This window comes from Haemaphysalis longicornis, unplaced genomic scaffold (assembly GCF_048455015.1).
Source record: "Haemaphysalis longicornis isolate Haplotype H1 unplaced genomic scaffold, Haemaphysalis longicornis Haplotype H1 scaffold_1, whole genome shotgun sequence".
In the NCBI taxonomy this organism is placed as follows: domain Eukaryota; kingdom Metazoa; phylum Arthropoda; class Arachnida; order Ixodida; family Ixodidae; genus Haemaphysalis; species Haemaphysalis longicornis.
Genome location: NW_027526203.1, coordinates 375400900 through 375419209, shown reverse-complemented (window position 1 = coordinate 375419209; position 18310 = coordinate 375400900). Strand labels below are relative to the sequence as shown.

General features: G+C 50.0%; 1 long non-coding RNA gene across 1 annotated transcript; it reads right to left on the bottom strand.

Annotated features, from left to right (window-relative positions):
- Nucleotides 1–3252: 3252 nt before the first annotated feature.
- LOC144155116 (uncharacterized) lies at nucleotides 3253–6180 on the bottom strand. Its single transcript, XR_013319508.1, has 2 exons — nucleotides 6048–6180; nucleotides 3253–4647 (listed from the first exon to the last, which is right to left on the bottom strand). It is a non-coding gene; the product is annotated as an uncharacterized LOC144155116 (long non-coding RNA).
- Nucleotides 6181–18310: the final 12130 nt, after the last annotated feature.

Below are 18310 nucleotides of genomic sequence, written 5' to 3'. Positions count from 1 at the left end.
CGCGTGCTGTTCTCGCCCGCCCCACTCAGGCGCTCTACTAGCATTCGTACTATCGCGTTTGCTCACTCTTGCTTAAGTATCTTCTAATACGGGTGCAGCTTTCCTCTGTTGAGCCCTCCTAGTGCACGGGGAAAATGGTTTTAGAGCGGAATCTCTACTACACTACATCCTTCAAGGTCATTAATCGAGACGCAATGATCTTCAGACGCTGGCGGGCAAGCTGCGTCTTCCCCTGCGGAAGCTGCACCTTGCTCATCTCTTTGCTTGCTCGGACCTTCGTCGCTGTGGTACCACGTAACTAGGCGAGGGTGCAACGATTGCTACGCGTTTGCCTTAACACCCAGAAATTGTTGGGCCGCCTGTGCGTGCCAATCAGCGCAAGCGAACCACGTGACTAGGCAAGGGTTCAATGAGTGATGTTGAAAACACTTTGCGGAATGAGTTTACGGGAAGGAAGACGAGAGAATACACGATGCACGAACACGAAGGCGCTACTTTACCGGCGCGCGGTTCTATACTTTCGCCATTGGTGGTACTCCCGCTGGGCTGTCTGTGCGTGCCCTTCAGCACAAGCGAAAGAGGAATTCAACCATCCAATAACTATCTGGACGGCAGGCAGCGAAGTAGACTGCAAAGGCAGGCTTTCACGAAACAATGTGTGCACAGTCCTTGCTTTCGCTCGTGATAACTAGGTTTAGAGGTGTTAAACCTGGGCCAATTTTAGGGCGAAGCCCCTTACGGGCTCGGGTTTTTGGCCTCTCCTGACGTCGCCGTCGTCGTCGTCGTCGTGGTCTCATGTAGTCACGGTAATAAAACACCGGGTAACTCGTTTACGCCTCCCGCTTGAATGTAACGCGTACTAAAAAAACACCTGGGCACTCGTTTACGTCTCGCGGTAAAGAGCTTCGTGCTTCAGACAAGAGACCTTTACAGCAAAGCTGTATACCTCTACCCACCAACGGTTTCATCTCCGTCGGCAAAAACGCCCAGGCGCCAAGAATACACTTATACACTGTATGCTTCGCCCTACAACGAGGCAATCTTTCGAAACAAACAAAATGGCATTTTTTCTTCATGGCCCCTTTAACGAGCGCCGAAATCTCGACCCATGGGGGAGACGGGGGGGATCACAACAACTCGGTCGCGATGTTTTGATGATAAGCAGGTACAACTGCGGCGTTTCAAAGACAATTTTTACTTGTTGTTGTAATGCCCACTAGGCGAAAGACAAAAAAATTACACTATCTTCCCGTGGGGAACCCTGATGAGGATGCGAAGCATCGTGGCGATTCCGTGTAGTTCCATTGTGCTGCCGTTATGTTGAGTGATCTGGTTTTTACTAGCGCCAGAGGGAATTCCGAGTCCGGGTCCACACCGGTGGCAAAGACACGCAAGTACTGTTGTGTTACGGTGAGTAACACGGTGAGTTACGGTGAGTTCTCGAGCCGCCGAAACTCGTCCATGATGTTCTTGTCGATGTTGTCTCTGTGGTAGAATCGGTAGTCTCCGTCAGCGTTGGTGAGGTGAAGGTTGTTGACATTGGTGCACCGGCTGAGACCAATCTACAGGCCCTCCTCTTCGCAGCTTTGTCTTCTCCTTCTTCGGCGCTTCCCCTACGGGAAGATGACGACGGTGGTTGAACGCGAACCTATCTCGTGATGGATTCTTTGGTTGGCCAATCCCTAGGGGCATCTTGCCACAATCAGCATCAGAGGCGCTGCGGACGGGGCTAGTTGAGCTTCAAGGCGCGTGGCGCTTCCCGCCACAGCTTTCCCACGGGAAATTCAACATCCCCTCTAAAGTTTTCAGTTCGTCGTTTCCGTTGACGTTCAGCTTCGCGTGCCTTCGTTGTATCAGTAGCTTGTTGGCGTAGTTTGAATGAGTCAAGGACATAAGGCGCTTTCGTAGCACTTGCTCCTGTCCCGTATTTGTAGCGTAGTGGGAAGAGCACCGCGTACCTCCCGTTGCGGCCAGAGGGTCGTGGGATCGAAACCGGGCGCCGCTAACTATTTCTTTTTTTTATAGTGTAGCATCACGCAGCTGTGGGTGTAAGGAGGAGAGTTGCGCATGCGCAGTGTGAGTGCGGACGCCGACGCGGGACATGCCGAGACCATAAGATGCTCCGCATCTAAAACCATCGTGGCTTGAAGATATCGGCACAACTGGAACCCATGCACATAAATTTCCATGACACGTGTGCACGCGGCAGACTGGCCAAGAATGGCGTAGCGAATTTCTTTCTCAGAACCTGCCCCTGGCCCATACTCGCATATGCACATAGGGCACATACCCCGCGCTTGGAACGGATGAAGCATGAACAGAATCTGCGAACTACGCTCCAGAATCTGCGAACTACGTGTTTGCTTGCTTGCTCGCTCGGGTGGTTTATTCCCATTTTTTCATGCATTCTACAACTTTCTCGTTGAAAGGTTAACGCGTTTTTCGAGCCCGCGAATATTACTGCAAAGCAGTATATGTCTAACCCCCGCAGTTTTTATTCCGGTGCCATCGGTTTACTCGGCATTGCTCCAGGGTTCCTCCTCACCACCACTGACACCTCTTTCACAACTATTTTCCCCCTCGCCTCCACCGATGCCCCTTTGGCAAGTTCTACAGTCGGTAGCTAACGATGGTAGTGTGGTTATCAGATGATTGTGAAAAATAAACAGAAGCGCGGATGGACCTAAAACAATGCGCTGACGATTACTACAGTCCCTAATATGAAATTTGTGCGCAGCGTGAGCTGCAGTCTCATCGGTCACGGCGCATTTCTGCTGCGTCTCAGGAAATGTTTGCGTGATCAGCGAACGTACGACGGCGGGCGCTACTCTGCTGCTACCTCCGCCATAGAGAAAGAAATACTGGTAAGAGTGGACACTCCCATAGAGCCCTGCGGCCGAATGACTGTACTGTAGTGTAGCGCACCGAGCGGACGGAGAGCCAAACTACTAACCATACTTTCGTTCACTTTCGGTTTCGGTTTCGCGGACACCGATTTTGGCGGGTAGTTTGAAGGACTGGAAAGCGCTGCTCACGGCGACGGGCATCGGTACAGTATTCGGACGCTTTCATGCAATAATTAGTGTTTATTTGAATATATCATTCTCAGGCTTAATGCCCGTATGCTTTTACAAAAAAAAAAAAAACCTTTTTCTGAAAACGTGAAATTGCAATTTACAGTACCACTCCCACTTGGTTAAGAATTATGTCGCGTGTTCAAATGTTGCCGAGACACATAAAAGAGACGCACCATAAATGAAGAAATATTTATTGCATGGCACTAAACGGAACAAGTTCAAATTGTCATCCTTCTTTGCAACACACATATAATAATAAACAGTGAGTAATACACAACAGAGACAATACACAGTAGTGACAGGAAAATACGTTTCCAGGAATGAAAAAAAATGCACAAGTAAAGGTATCACAACCACACAAAGGATTTTTTCTCCACGGTAATTGAAAATGCAGAAAACCCAGAAACTCAGCCATCCACAGGTTTACTTGTATCTACGACACCCTCAGACTCTGTGCGCTGTTGCAGTCATACAAAAATATCAACCATAACATAATCTAGACACTCGGATACTTGCAACTGTTTACAACCACTATCTCCGCAGATAATTTTCTTAGTCTGGCAATTTCTCCAGTTAGGATGTGAAAGAAGGGAAAAACTTTGGCTTTGATGGCCTTGCTTATTTGATGAACGCTAATGAGATCTATTGCCTCGGGGCAACTCCAAATCAGTAGCAGGAATTGAACAGAAATCCCATTTATGTGGAGATGCACACGCAAAAGGTTAAGAGGAAAAAAATCAACTTCCTATTGGTTCCTTGCAAGGGTGCATTTTCCCAAGAAGCCGGGTTACCTTCCGAAAGCGTTGCCTTCCCAGTAAAGGCAAAGGGCCAGGCGGGGATATTTTAGGTACGTGCACGTAGTCAACCGACAGGTTCCAGGCTCGATTAAGGCACACAAATTTATGCCTTCCGCTGTCAATACGAACAGTCTAATATAAAAAACAGGAAAGCAGTATATGCTTCTCGTGTATGAGACAATGGTGGCACATTACAGAATCCCATAAGCATTTGACAACGTAGGTCCCAACATGGTTCTCTGCATCTAGGCCAGTCCGACAACAGGCAGCACGTATGGTGACAAACGACATTTAGCATGACCTCTTACCCTGGCAGTCTTCATAATGTAAAAGGGTTTTTGTGAATGTACTGTTTTCACAATATTACAACTAGCAGCAACAATAACTTGCGAGTGGAGTTTGGATACTGCATATGCTGTTAGTGGTTTTAATGATATGAGGCATGCCAGTGATAAAAAACCGTTTGTTCCTTGAGTCAACGATAGTCTTTTCAGTGGTCACGCCTTATTGAGTGCCGAGACTTGCGTTAGATTTTAGGTGCTATTGGCAAGGTTCAGTAGATGGAATACAGTTGCGGCATCCATCAGAAGCATCAATAAGGTAGCAAGAAGCATTGCAGGCAGTCATCAATACAACTGAATAACTCTGGGAGAACAGTTGGCACGGCCACTTTTGTGAGTCCTGTGAGGGCAGGATCCATGAAGTGCTTGAACCATGTTTGGTATGACGAATGCAGCTGGCTGGTTGGCTCTGTCTTGAGGGCACCTGTAGACCTGCACAGGTGATAGGTGATATAGTAGACAAACTGCTTGCAATGACAGATGATATGCGAATAGTCTGTAAATTTCACTGCAACTAGTATTCAAGTATTGCCTCCAGTGCATGCCACCTATTTAAAACACAAGTTCTCTTATTCTATTCAGCAATCATGCGGTCAAGCTATTAGCAACACTTAAAATATGGGTCTTTGTAATTTCGCAACACTGGTTGCAATGCAATGCAATTCACCTATTGTTTGGGTTAACAAGAATGATAACGCTGCTCACATAGCCTGAATCCCTTTGTCTTTTTTTGTAAAATCAGGACGAAGAGCGAGAGCGAGCTGAACGTTAAACAAACCTGTTGCCCCACGGGCTCGCGAAAGAAACGCATCCCGAGAACGGGCACCCGGCGAAAGTATATTTGGGCGCTGTGTGGGCACCATGGCAAGCAGCAGTGAGCGTCGTACTGAGTACTACTGACCGCTAAAGGCCATGCCTTAAAAAGATATGACAAGAAACACACAGTTCCGACTGAATAGGTGAAATCTGCGCAATACGTGTTTAATGAAACTAGCCAAAATATGACCTGAAAAAAGAGAGCAAACGCTTGAAGAAACGGCAAGTGTGGAACAGTTGTATGCAATGCCTGCGATACCGGAATTGATATACGATGTAGAACGAAGACCAAATTTGAAGGTTTCAATGCACTGCGCGCTCACCCCGCCTCGAGCAAAGCTGTTATCTGCCGACGAAAGACGCGTTTTTACCGTACCTGCCGCGCCAAAGCGAAGCGACGAGCGCGCGTTATCGGCGTCGGCGAGCGGGTTCGCTTTGTACGCAGGCAGCTTGGTATGCACCCATGTGTAAAACTTACGATGAGTGTACGGCTGCTGGTTATGCCCAGATAAGCCAAATTAATGTAGATACGGCTACTTCGCCGTGTACGTTAGCCCGGACGGCTTTGCAGCGCATCACGGCCATAATAGCAGTAACAGTTGGCCAAGCTAGCAATGGCTAGCTAGTATAATACAACGCAGCCTGCGGCTCACGTAATTCAGTGCAGCGACAGCGCACAACGCCTGCTTCGCCTACGGACCGCCGGCCGGCCGGCCACTTCCGCAACTCACAGCCGTCGTTTGCGGCGGCACGTAAACGCTACGTGCGACGACGGGCGCGTACCGCTGGCATCCCTCAGCGCTAGATAAAACGGCACAACCAGCCTAAAATACCATTACGTCCAGCTAAAAAATGGTGTCTTACGCCTTTCCGGGGCGTTTCCAAAGCGCTTATCTTAAAGACGCAGCACTAGCTATGCCTGATTCCCTGAGGTTACGCAGTGCTCGCAGCGTTTGCAGTACAAGGAAACGTAAATATGATACGCCACACCAGCACTTTAAAAAAGAAAGTCTCACCTTTCGTTCAGGATGCAAAACCGATGTCGCAAATAAAGCGCTAGGCGTTTCCTTCTCAACAACAGAGGTTAGCACGAGGCTGCAGAAACGCACGTGCAAACGCTGCCGAAAGACCCAAATGGCGGCTTGCGCTTGCGGCTTGGCCAGGCTTGGCGCAAAGAAGCCAAAAAAATTTACATTGACAGCCATTCAACTTATTACACAAATAAAAATGTGAAGTCTAATGTGCAACAAAATTTTAAAAGTATAATATTGTGTGTTAGCTTAATTTTAAATATATAGTTTTTAACAACTTGCGCCGACTGCCGGACGGCGCACGAATCAGTCCACTCGGCCGCGATAAGCCCGTGTGTCCACTCTTCTAATTTTTTATTTCTCTATGCCTCCGCCGCCGGCCAGCGAGTTGCACCGCCGCCGGCCAGCGAGTTGCAAATCGTGTTTAAACCTGCCGTGCAAATGTCACATGGTTCGGATTAGCCCCGCACAAGGGAGCAGCGAGCATGTGGTTGCATATCGTGTTTGAAAAACCCGCGCAAACGTCCCGTGGTTTGGATTAGCGGTGAATGAAACAGCGTCTGGGGAAAGTGTCAGGGGGACAGCGCTCCTTGGTGGCGACACATGAAACGTGTGTTGGAAAGGCAGAGTGAGAGATGACTCTGTAGCCGCACGTGTCGTACTCCACTTCACCCTTCGCTAGACGCTCCTCTCGTTTTAAATGCGAATGCATTTCTTAGTCGGGGGTTGTCGTGCGTTGGCCGGCGTGCGCCTAACAGCTGTGGCGCGCCTAGCAACCGGAGCACGTGGTAGCTCGGGCGGGAGTAGCGGAGGGCAAGGGGAGAGGAGGAGCGCGCTGGGCGTGTGAGGGCGCTCGCATCGCGGAGCTCGGGCGGAGTAGCGGAGAGTGAGTGGAGAGGAGGAGCGCGCTCGGGCGTGTGAGGGCGCTCGCATCGCGGAGCTCGGCGGAGAGAGCTCGCGCGCGGGGCGGGCGTGTTGCGCGATGCCGGCTCCGACACGTACCCCACTACCATTTACGGGAGTTGCATTGATCTGGGGCGGTATTCTCGTAACTGACCCTTTTGAAAACGTCCCTTTTGCGTTCCTTTCATCGTGACGTACTTCCGGTTAAGCAGTGAGCGTTGACAGTACATTTGCCGGGCTTGCGTTACGTCACTTCCGGTTGTTTGCTTTTAGCCAATCAGGGCTCGCCAAAAGGGGCACTTTTGAGAGGGACGCAAAAGGGACGAAACTCGAGAATACCGCCCCTGGTCTTTACGCGAAACTGTGCCGCGCGTATGCTTCTCAAAGACCCTTTGACCGTACACTTCAGCGACCACAAGGCGGTGATTGTGGCCGTCAGGTACAACGATAACACAAACAGGTGCTGATGAATGAATAAATGGTTACGTTCACACTCTCGTCTTTCTTCATTAAGTACGCCATTAATAATAATTACTCGCAGCGCACTCATCGGTGCACCCAATGCATTCGCATTTCCGCACGGTCCCCTTCGGGGGGGTGGGGGGATTTTTTTTCTTTCTTTCATCGCTGAGTTCTATCTATGGACGTAAAAAAAAAAAACCCCTGTCACGCCGTTCGGTTGGCAAAGACGACAAATGACGTCGTTCTTTAAAGTTATTATGACAGTTGCGGCAACAGTCTGAACCGGCCTTACACAAACAGTGAGATGCTTACGATGCGAGAGGGACACAGGCAGTTCCATGTTTATCGGCAAGAACAAAGCTTTGATCCGCCAGAGATTAATTCTGCTAATTGGCTAGCGAATATGCTCCATCGCAAATTACGACAAACGTCATTTGTTTTCTGCACTCCGTGGACTGCATCCAGCTTTGCAGGTCATCCTTCTTCACAGAGTGGAAGGGCACTAATTTTTCTTTTGTCCTGAGATTACGCTATCATCGGGCGAGGTCTGTTTTCCCTTCCCGCTAGTGAATGGTACTCGTGCTGGAAAGACAAACAGTAGCCAACGTCCGAAACCCTTGCAAATTAACAGGTTTTGAATTATGAAGCAAAGGTATTTGATCATTGTGGTACAAGTGAAATCAGATGACCGTGCGACGCATTCGTATTTGTCAGCCAAAGAATTCGAAACTTCACAGAAAGTATATAATTTTCTCGCAGAAAGTATATAATGAAAGTATATAAAAAGTATAATAAAAGTATTTGTATTTGCTAAGTAATACAGGAAGATTACAAAATATAACAACAGCTGAGGCAGGAGCAGTGAGCTTTGGAAAAAGTTATTTCAGCTTTATTTTTATACAAACACACAATTTCAAGAAGCCTGTAGGCCGGCTTTGCCTCAATAAGTCCAAATGTCTAATTTTCTGTGCCCAAAATTGCAAATCTGACGCATTACAAGGCCGCGTGTACGACACCTACGATATTATTTAAAAATTCTATCTGTATCGATATAGCACGCAATTAAACACGTCATATTTGTATTTAGTAGCGTAACAGCGCAGACCATCTTTTAGGGGCGAAGCTCCTCTTTCTCGGGCCCTGTCCCGTCCCTCGTTGCTGCTGTATACGGCACATTAATGATGATTGTGGCAGGATCCCCCTAGGGATAGGCCAACCAAAGATTGGCCGAAGAGGTCAAAACGTTCAACGCGTTCGATACCCAACAAGGAGGAGAGGAAGAAGAAGAGGTCGTTTGTCGTCGGCGAGCTCAAGACACGTACCGGGGGTACGCGAGACAAGACGGTCTGCAGAAGGCGACGGCCAAGGTGGCTAAATGTCACACACCGAATTCGCCAACTTCCCCATGGAGATTCTCATGGTCCCAAACAAGCCCTACATAGTCACCACAAACATCGACGTCGTCGACGGGCTTGACGTGTCGAGTCTTTATATGATGTGCGGGCGAATGTTTCACGGTTTTACCGATAAGCATTTTAGCTTCGCCCCTCTCATCATCATTCACTTCGTGGAGATGGCGGGATTTTTTTTCTTGAAAAATTGTTTGCTGATCCTCATACGTATAAACATTTCGAGTACATTTAAGATTCGCTTTAACGAGCGGACTGTGACACCCGGTCATGAGCAGACGTAGATGTAGCATTCACAGTCGTAGATGACGACTCAGAAGAGCGACGCGTGCTGATAAGTGGCACCGCATTTATCGCCCACGTGTTGTCCCCCGGTGGCAGCGAACGATGAGTTCTAAGTGCCACTCAGCAGAATCCCGAGGGGATGGAAACTTTCGGCTCCTCAACGTGGCTCGCATTCGTCACTACTCTATCGACGAATCAAGGCTTGCGCGTCCCAACGCCGACCCCGGTTTTCCTCTGGCACGGGCTCCTTAAACCTTTCACGTTAACACTTTGCAGCGCCTTCATCCACAGTTATCGGTCGTACACGTACGTTGGGGATTTTAAAAATTTGCCGTGCTTTGATTGAGAACAGTACAACCAGGCAGAATACCAGCCAAAGGGTGGGTGGTCAGGGGAGAAGGTAGAGTTCAGGTGCCGGACATCAGGACGAAAGTGTACAAACAGCGGAAGAGGCCACCTGCAAACAAACCGCAACTGTCCTACCGTAACAGTTTCATATACATATGGCAGGATAACATCAGGACTGCACCTACAAGTAGACGACGCAGCAAGAACATTTTTATAAAGGGCAACTGCTGTCGGCGTGACCGCGAAAGGGCGAATACATGTCACAGAAAAGGCTATGCCTTACTATGATCAGATGAAGGCAAACGAAGAGGCGGCCCCTGACGGCACGTAATGCTATCTATTGAACTTCACCGTAGGGAAGACAAAAAAAACTTTCGCATGGCGCTCAGTATGCCTGCACATTCGTGCAGATGAAGAAGGCGAGAGAATGCTCCTTTGGCATGGTTAAGCACGCAATATCAAATCTTCTCTATACTCGACAAAATGTTTAAGTTGTCAACAGTGCGGAATATTTTATAACAGGGTGATGAGTTTTAGATGTTGTAGATAGTCTTCCAATACGGAAACTTATGCTGTGCTCCCGGGGATAAAATGATAGCCCAGCGACGGCACTGAGAATTCGCGACGCTCATTTATGGCGAGTGTGTTTCTTCTGGCCGTCCCTTGCAACTAGGAAAGAGCTGGCTCTCACCCTGCTTAAATGAAGCCACCTCCGCGTTCCGTCCTGCCATTGTTAAAGAAGCACGCGACGGAGCAGCTTCAACCGACTCTCATGCAGCCGAACAGCAGCAGCACGAACCAAGCACACCAGGAAAGTGCGCCCGCGATTTCTTCGGCAAGCGAAACTTCGACTGGTTTCCATATGGCCGCCAGATGCCGCACCAACGTTTCAGATCTATGGTCTGTGACCAGCAATATATAGTGGTTCCTGAAACGTTTCGTGTGACGTCATCAATACGCCAGTAGAGACTTAGTTTCTGTCCTTGAAATGTCAGTGCCCCGTGAGACGGATAAAGCTGACACGCAATCCGCTGATGGTTTTCGAAGGGTTCTTAGGACAGAAATCCGAGCTCTATGCACGTATCGGGCAGGAGTAAATATTTATGCCAGATATTACTACATATAGAACGCGAAATTCTGCGAAAACTTTCAAAAACTTTTGAAGGTCTCCGTCTACCCGAAAGGTCTCAGAGAAACGCCAAGGCAAGAACACCGGATGTGTCTTTGAATAAATATTTCAACCAATGATATTCCAATGTTCCAAGCGTTGTGAGAAAATTGGATGACAAGGGTTCTGCCTTGCTGGAACAGTAAAGAAACACCAAGGTTTTATAGACCAGCGCGCCCCTTTTACAACATATCAACGGATTTTGCGTCAAAGCGTCTTACTGAAGAATCTCCTTGATGCATACCATGTGCAGGCACCATATGTATGTGTATATCAGATAAGGAGCATCAAATCGAAACTTCAATTTGAAGAACAGTTTCAGAAGAGGGGATTGGACGATCAGTAAAAGCAAAACGACATTTTATGTTGAAATACGGACTTCTGAAAGTGGGAAGACATCAAGACATAAAATGGCCGCGTATCTGCTCCTTTCGTTGCAAATGTCGGCGAAAGACAATAGTCGACTGGCGCCCCTGCCATGTAAACGCCTCCCTTCTCTTTCCCGCTCACCCCGTTCCTCTCCCGTCTCGTTCTTCCCAAGATAACAGGCTGGAGGTTTGCACAAGTCAATTTAAATTTACCGCCTTCTACTGCTGCAGGTCGGGTGCCTCGATGCCAGCGCTGCCGCACGGCGTAGACACGCGTGATTCGAGGCACCCTACTACAATGTTTATAGGACCACGTTGCCCTGCTCCACGTGCATTCCAAGCGGAACGTGGAACCTATCTAGTGGAACCTTTCGTTACTGTTGCCGTTTGATTTCTTAAGATTCCGCCAGGAGCCATAGTGGCGCGATCAACAGTTGTAGTATTTCATTTGATATCGCAAAAATCAAGAATCCATGAATTTTTTAATAAAGGAACACTGTAAATACCACTTATGAATTGATTTTCTGCCTCACGTTTGCGTAATGTTTTGTTCTTGTTCAATAATGTTGACAAGTATGAAGATTGCCACCGGACTTAGATATTTACATTTGGCTGTGGGTATATGAGAATATTGCGGAGATTCAGTTTTACTTTGGCCGGAGGGCTGAATCGAGTCACAGAAGCAGGCTCAATAGATCAGTCATCACCTGTTCAAGTTCCATACTTACAGTCACCGAATGGTGAACGGAGTACGAATGATCAGGATATCTGCAGGACGTTTGCACAGTACTTCCAAAAACTTTTCGGTTCATAAAAGGCTTGCCCTGGTGAGAACAGCTTCAAAAATCACGTACGCAACTTTTGCAGGGCACCGCCCAGCGTCCCTAGCTACTTGCACGAGCGTCTCGGTGCCCGTGTCCCGGCGGAGGAGCTATGGAAAGTACTGAAAGATATGCGCGACTCCTCCGCTTTTGGTCTTGACGGAATCCCGGCGGGGTTTTACAAAGTGCTTTCCCGGCCCTCAAAGAGCAGCTCCTAAGAATGGTGAAAGCATTCTTGGCCGAAGGAAGGAAACCGGACTCGTTTCGCGCGGGGAGGGTAATTATAATAGCTAAGCCCGGTGGCGATCCTTCAGAACCGCATGCCTACCGGCCGATAACTCTGCTGAACGCGGACTACAAGCTGGTAGCGTCTGTGCTGGTTGAAAGCATCGGCATGGCGCTCCCGGATATTCTTAGCTTAGCGAAGATGTGTAGCGTCCCCGGCCGCGCTATATTCTCGGCGCATACAATAGAGAGTTTTAGCTGACCGTTTTCCGCGGTCCGTTCCAGTATGGGGGGCCCGCTCAGAGCAACCGGAGCCAATGCCGTTCTCGGCCAAGCGCGTCACGCATGCGCAATGGCGCTCCCGCTTACTTTCGGAGCGGAGCGGACCGTGAAAGACGGTCAGCTAAAACTCGCTATTAACTAGACCGTCTTCACCTTCGCCACGCGGGCGGGCATCTCCGGCTGTTTTGTCTCGGTCGATCAGGCGAAAGCCTTCTACCGGGTCGAGCACCAGTACTTGCTCGCCGTTCTGAAAAACTTCGGCTTTCCTCGGGACTGCGTGGCAAAGTTGGTGGCTCTGTACACGAACGTGACCTCATGGCTTTTAAATGCAGAGCATTTCTTTAACTCACGATGTCACCCGTTCTAGTTGTCCGTAGTAGTCCGCACCCCTCCCCCTACACTAAATAAAAAAAAATAATACTTACCGGCGCCTGTTTTCGGTCCCACGACCCTGCGGGCGGAACGCAAGGTACATGGTGCTCTACCCACTGCGCCACAAAGCCGACACAGAATGGAAGGCTACGAACGCGCCTTATATCCTTGACTCATTCACACTACGTCAAGAAGCTGCTGATACAACGCATTCACTACCACCAACTCCCCAAACACTAAACGTTAACGCAATACACCCACCCCCTATGCGACGCATTTACTCGAGTCCCCCTCGCGGGGAGATGGGCCATTTTTTTTTGTTAACGGGCAGCTGACTGAACCCTTCCCCGTCACTCGTAGAATAAGACAGGGTTGCCCGCTGTCCCTCCTCCTATTCGCCCTATGGCTTGATCCGTTTTTGCGTCGAATAACGTACCCCCCAGCGACACGCGGCTTCCAGTTGTCTCGCCAGGGCCAGGTCAAGGTCTCGGCGTACGCCGACGACGTTTCCCTGTTCTTAAGGGACGAATACAGTTACGCGGCGTTTTTACGGCTTTTCACAAAGTACAGCGAGTTGTCGGTGCTCATCTGAACAGGGGGAAAAGCAAGGCGCTCCGCTTTGGCGCGTTCGCGTCGGACCTGCCTGGAGGCATTGATTGGGTTGCAAGAGCGAAAGTGTTGCAGGTTGTCTTTCACACGTCGGGCGAAGTGGCGAATGAGACCTCTGGAGGCAGTTGAAGGGAAAGGCGGAGGCGCGGCTAGCGCTAGCTGCATCCTTCGACCTTCGTTCGCAGGAGCGCAGCTATGTGATAAAAGCGTGCGTGTCGGCAGCCTACTACTACGTAGCGAGGGTGGCGCGGCCAGCATGGCATGTATTCAGGAAACTGAAAACTATGCTTGGCTCCTTTTTTGTGGTGGGAAAACAGAAAAAGTGACCCGCACTTGCTTGCTACTTCCAAGCAGCATGGGTGGTTTGAGTATCCCCTGTTTAGATACTATGAGTAGACTCCTCGCAATAAGAAACTTGTTCAACCTGGCGCGTGATGAGGAATACCCGGGGCGAAAGCTCTGCGAGTTCTTCCTTGGCACTGACCGAGCATTGTTTTTCGATGGTGTGCGGGTAGGGCCCTCAGCCGAGCAGCCACCTCCGTTTTATAAGCACGTCATCACGTCATCACGTCATAAAGTCGTCAGAAATTTCAGAACGCAACTCCCTGACATGGACGTCCTCAACACACTACTGAGTAAAATTTGCAAAACCCTAGCAGTGACGCAGCTCACTGAGGACCAGCTCCGAAAGAGCAGGGCGGTAAAGTGGAAGCAGCTGACGGCCTCATCTTTACCGGCCGTTGTCAAAGATTTCAGCTGGCAACGCGGCTGGGGGGTCCTGCTCACGGCAGACCGCATCGAGGCATGGGGTGTGGCACCCTCCAACAGGTGCCCGCAGTGCGGGCTGCGTGAAACCCTGTAGCATGCGATGTTCGATTGCCAGGTTGCAAAGACGTGCCTACTAGAAATTGTTAGCTCGGATGTTTGAACACAAACTCGATGCACGCACTAAGTCGCGCGACGCGTTTGTTCAGTTTTTACTATGCGTTGGTGCCCAGATCATCCGGAAAAGGCGCGGCTTTGTGGCGCTCAGAGAGCGGCCGCAAAAGTGCATGTTTTCCATGCTCCGAAAAATGCGCTCGCGTCTATTCGATCATCTGGAGGCCGAGCTCGCCGCGCTGAGGGAAGAGCAGTTCCTTCAGCGGTGGTCCACTTGGTTTATCCGTGTGGGAAAAAAGCAAATATAAGTTTCTATTCTACCCTATTGATTGTTGTATTGGTGGTGAAGTGTTGTCGTGAACCCTTCGAAGATGTCGTGAAATGTCGAGGATGGGATGTACAGTGATCTTTCGGTGTAATAGTGGTTCTAGTAGTGTATGTACTAGTGAACTGTGGAGAACTGTAGAGTGATCTGTGGGTGTATACTGAGTGGTGTGCTAGAGTTGTGAAGTGAGACATGTAGTGTCTATGGTTTAGGCGACCCGTGTAGTATTTAGCACAGCGGGTTTTTCTATCGGCTATTAATAAATTTTCTTTCAGACAGACAGACAGACAGACAGACAGACAGACAGACAGACAGACAGACAGACAGACAGACAGACAGACAGACCAAAATTACTGCGTGTAAGTAACCCAAGAAAGACAGAAGTCTTTAATAGATCCGAAATCAAAAGGGCTACCACCTTAGATGCTCGAGGCTGAATGGCCGACGAAACAGATGGCGCGGAGAAGGAAGTCATGAGCAGAGTTCACACATGCCGGATGACTCCCAAGATGGCTTTAAGTGTACTACGCGTCCAGAGGATTTCCATCAAGATGAAATACTCAGTCATGCTGGTATGTGAAGCACTACTATGCTACCGAAATGCTCTCTTGAACGACAAGGTGGAGAACGAAGTCGACATATCCATGGCTGCCGCCGTGCGCGGCAATGAGGCTGCAATTGCATGGACATCTTCCGACGCCCCCTTGCTAAATGGTTCCCGAAATATTGCCGTGAACCGTGCATTTGGTTTGTTTATTTGTTTTTACCACCCGGCTGCACCGGTCTCTGTTATCTGTGTTATCTGTGTGCCAAGGGAAGCGCGTGTTCCATTTTTTCTTTCTATGCCGCCTGTTATCTCTTCTGATATGGAGAGCATTCCGAACTAACGTGAACAGCCTAGAATAATCTTTGTTCTGGATGTAAATCGACGGTTCGAGAAACACTCGCGCCGAAAGATAAATGCCTGCAGAGATTACGCCACGGCTGTAATTCGAATCGTCGCGCTCGCCTTCGCACGCCTTCGCAGACCCAACAGCAGCCTCGCCATCCCAGCCACAGCTGCTCCGTCGTCGTCAAATCGGTTAGCTGTCCAGCGGAAACGACGTCGTCGAGGGTAGCAACGAAGTCGGCAGCGTCGACGAGCCATGCGCTGCTGAAGCCGAAGGTCGGCAAGACGGGAGCCCGCGCAGCGTCATCGTCATTGGGCGGCTCGAAGAAGCGCCGCCGTCGCCGCCGCGAGTCGTACAGCCTGTCACCAGCAGAAATTTGCGGGATGTGCAACGCGTGGCCGAGCGGCGCAAAACTGCATTGCTGCGCCATCTGCAGCCAGCGAGCGCCGGGTCGAGGCTCAAGGAGTGGGCGTGGTGGTCGCGCATTGCGCATGCTGGCCTTTATTTATTACCGGGAATTTCTGATTACTCGCTTTCCCGTCACATGCTTTCGATATGCAGCCGCGAATATCAACAGCATGTCACGGGCAAGCGAGCGATCAGAGATGCCCGGTAACAAATAAAGGACAGGCGTGCGCAAAGCGCGACCACCACGCCCACTCCTTGAGACTCGACCCGGCGCCCGCTGGCTGCAGATGGCGCAGCAATGCAGTTTTGCGCCGCTCGGACACGCGCTGCACATCCCGCAAACTTTTGCTGGCGACTGTACGTGTACAGTGGTGAGCTCGCTAAGGGTGAACACGGGAGCGCGTGGCCTCCGGTACTATCAGAGCAGCCTAGCGTGCCCAGCGCGAACCACCACGCATGCGCTGTGCGCGTCGAGCGATATTTTGCTTTCAGCGCGCGCATCGCGTCATCGGAGCGTCTGCTCGTCGTCTGCTATGTTGCGTCTCGTCTGCTAATGGTACCTTGGTTTGATCCGCGATTCCTGGATTCTTGCATGAAAACGCCCAAACATAAAAATGTAAAGGATGATAGTTTTCTCCAGTATATTGAATGAAGGTCGTAGCGCCTGCGCCACCTTCGAGTGATCAATTTATTCCTGACAAACACTGCGCACATGTGCTCCTTCGGTTTCACTGGCAATAAGCAAGGTGATTTCAGGCGTGTAACAACTGGAAGTCTGTCACATGCGTGTTGCGCTTGTTGGCATATAATTTTATCTACAGATTACGGGTTCCCAGCATGCCCATCGGAAGGGGCAGTAATAAAGCTGAGCCGTCTTGGCACAGCGTGCCAGTCTGCTGCAGATCGTCATGGCACGAGTACCGGAGGACCAACGACGCGAGATTATCCGGCTCGCACAGAGCGGGCATCCGCAACGGTACATTGGTTCTTTAGTAGGAAGGCCTTTAAAAACTGTGAACCGAATAATACAAGCCTTCAAGTACGAAGGTCGCGTCCGCGATGCCCCCAGGCCGCCTCCGCCTCGAGTAACTACAGAGGACGAAGATGCCTGCATCATCGCCTCAGTAGTTCAGAACCCTTTTCAATCAGCGAGAGCCATCCGGCATACGTTGGACCTGGATGTTTCCGACAGTACTGTTCGCCGTCGGCTCAGAAGCGCAGGACTACGCAGTCGTATTGCATCGCAGAAGCCACTGCTCACTACTTCGAACAAAAATGCCAGGCTGCACTTCGCAACACAGCATGCCTCCTGGAGAACAGAAGACTGGGGCAGAGTGATTTTTTCCGACGAGTCCACGTTCTGCACTCGACTGGACCAAAGTGTGCGCGTTCGGCGACTCCAAGGATTTCGGTAAGAAATATTTACTTATGCATTCATTGTAGTTTAAAAGGTGTTCACATTATTATATTTTTATTATGCAGTAACCATCCAGACAACGTGCAACGTGTCTCGGCCAGCGGCAGAGCAAGCGTCAGCGTATGGGGCGCGCTGTCACGACATGGCCTTGGTCCGCTCTGCCGTATTACAGGAACAATGACTTCCGTGCAGTACTGCAACATCCTCGGCGGTGTTCTGACACCTTATGCCCTAGGCATGTTCCCCGATGGCAATTACCAGTTTCAGCAGGACCTTTCACCGGTTCATTCTTCCAGAGCGGTAAAGGATTACTTGGCACAGCAACAAATACCGCTGATGGCATGGTGTCCAAAAGGTGCGGACCTTAACATAATCGAAAATGTGTGGGGTCGTCTGAAAGCTGCCATGGTGCGCAGGCCAATTCATCCGGCCACTGCAGACCAGATGTGGACCGTGATTAGTGGGAGCAACTTAGGGGTGATCAGGCTTTTGTTTCGGCCCTCTACCAGTCCTTGCCGTCTCGCATAGAAGCAGTCATTGTCGGGGATGGGGAGATGACCCGATACTGAGAACAATGCCGTTCTGTGTCCTAAACCTGCATGCAGGAATTCGAAGACTTGAATTGCGTGTTTTTATGTATTTAAATGGTTTTTGTAAGCACTTGCAAAAATAAAGTGCTGTTAAAACCTGCGTGATCTTTTGATTGAGTCTGTTTGAAACAAGTGGGCGAGCTACGCTGCTGTGCCAAAACCATTGTATTGGAGCTAAAGAACGAATTACCGCTCACACGAAAACATTTTAATGTGGATTCTAGTTTCCAATCATTCATGCAGTGGCTGATGGCTTCACCGCTACACGCGCGATAAACATAGCAGACGACGCGCAGGCGCTCCGATGACGCAATGCGCGCGCTGAAAGCATAGTCTCGCTCGGCACGCACAGCGCATGCGTGATGGTTCGCGCTGGGCACGCTAGGCTGCTCTGATAGTACCGGAGGCCACACGCTCCCGTGTTCACCCTTAGCGAGCTCAGCACTGTACAAGGTCCTCCGGCAAGTGCACCCCGACACGGGCATCT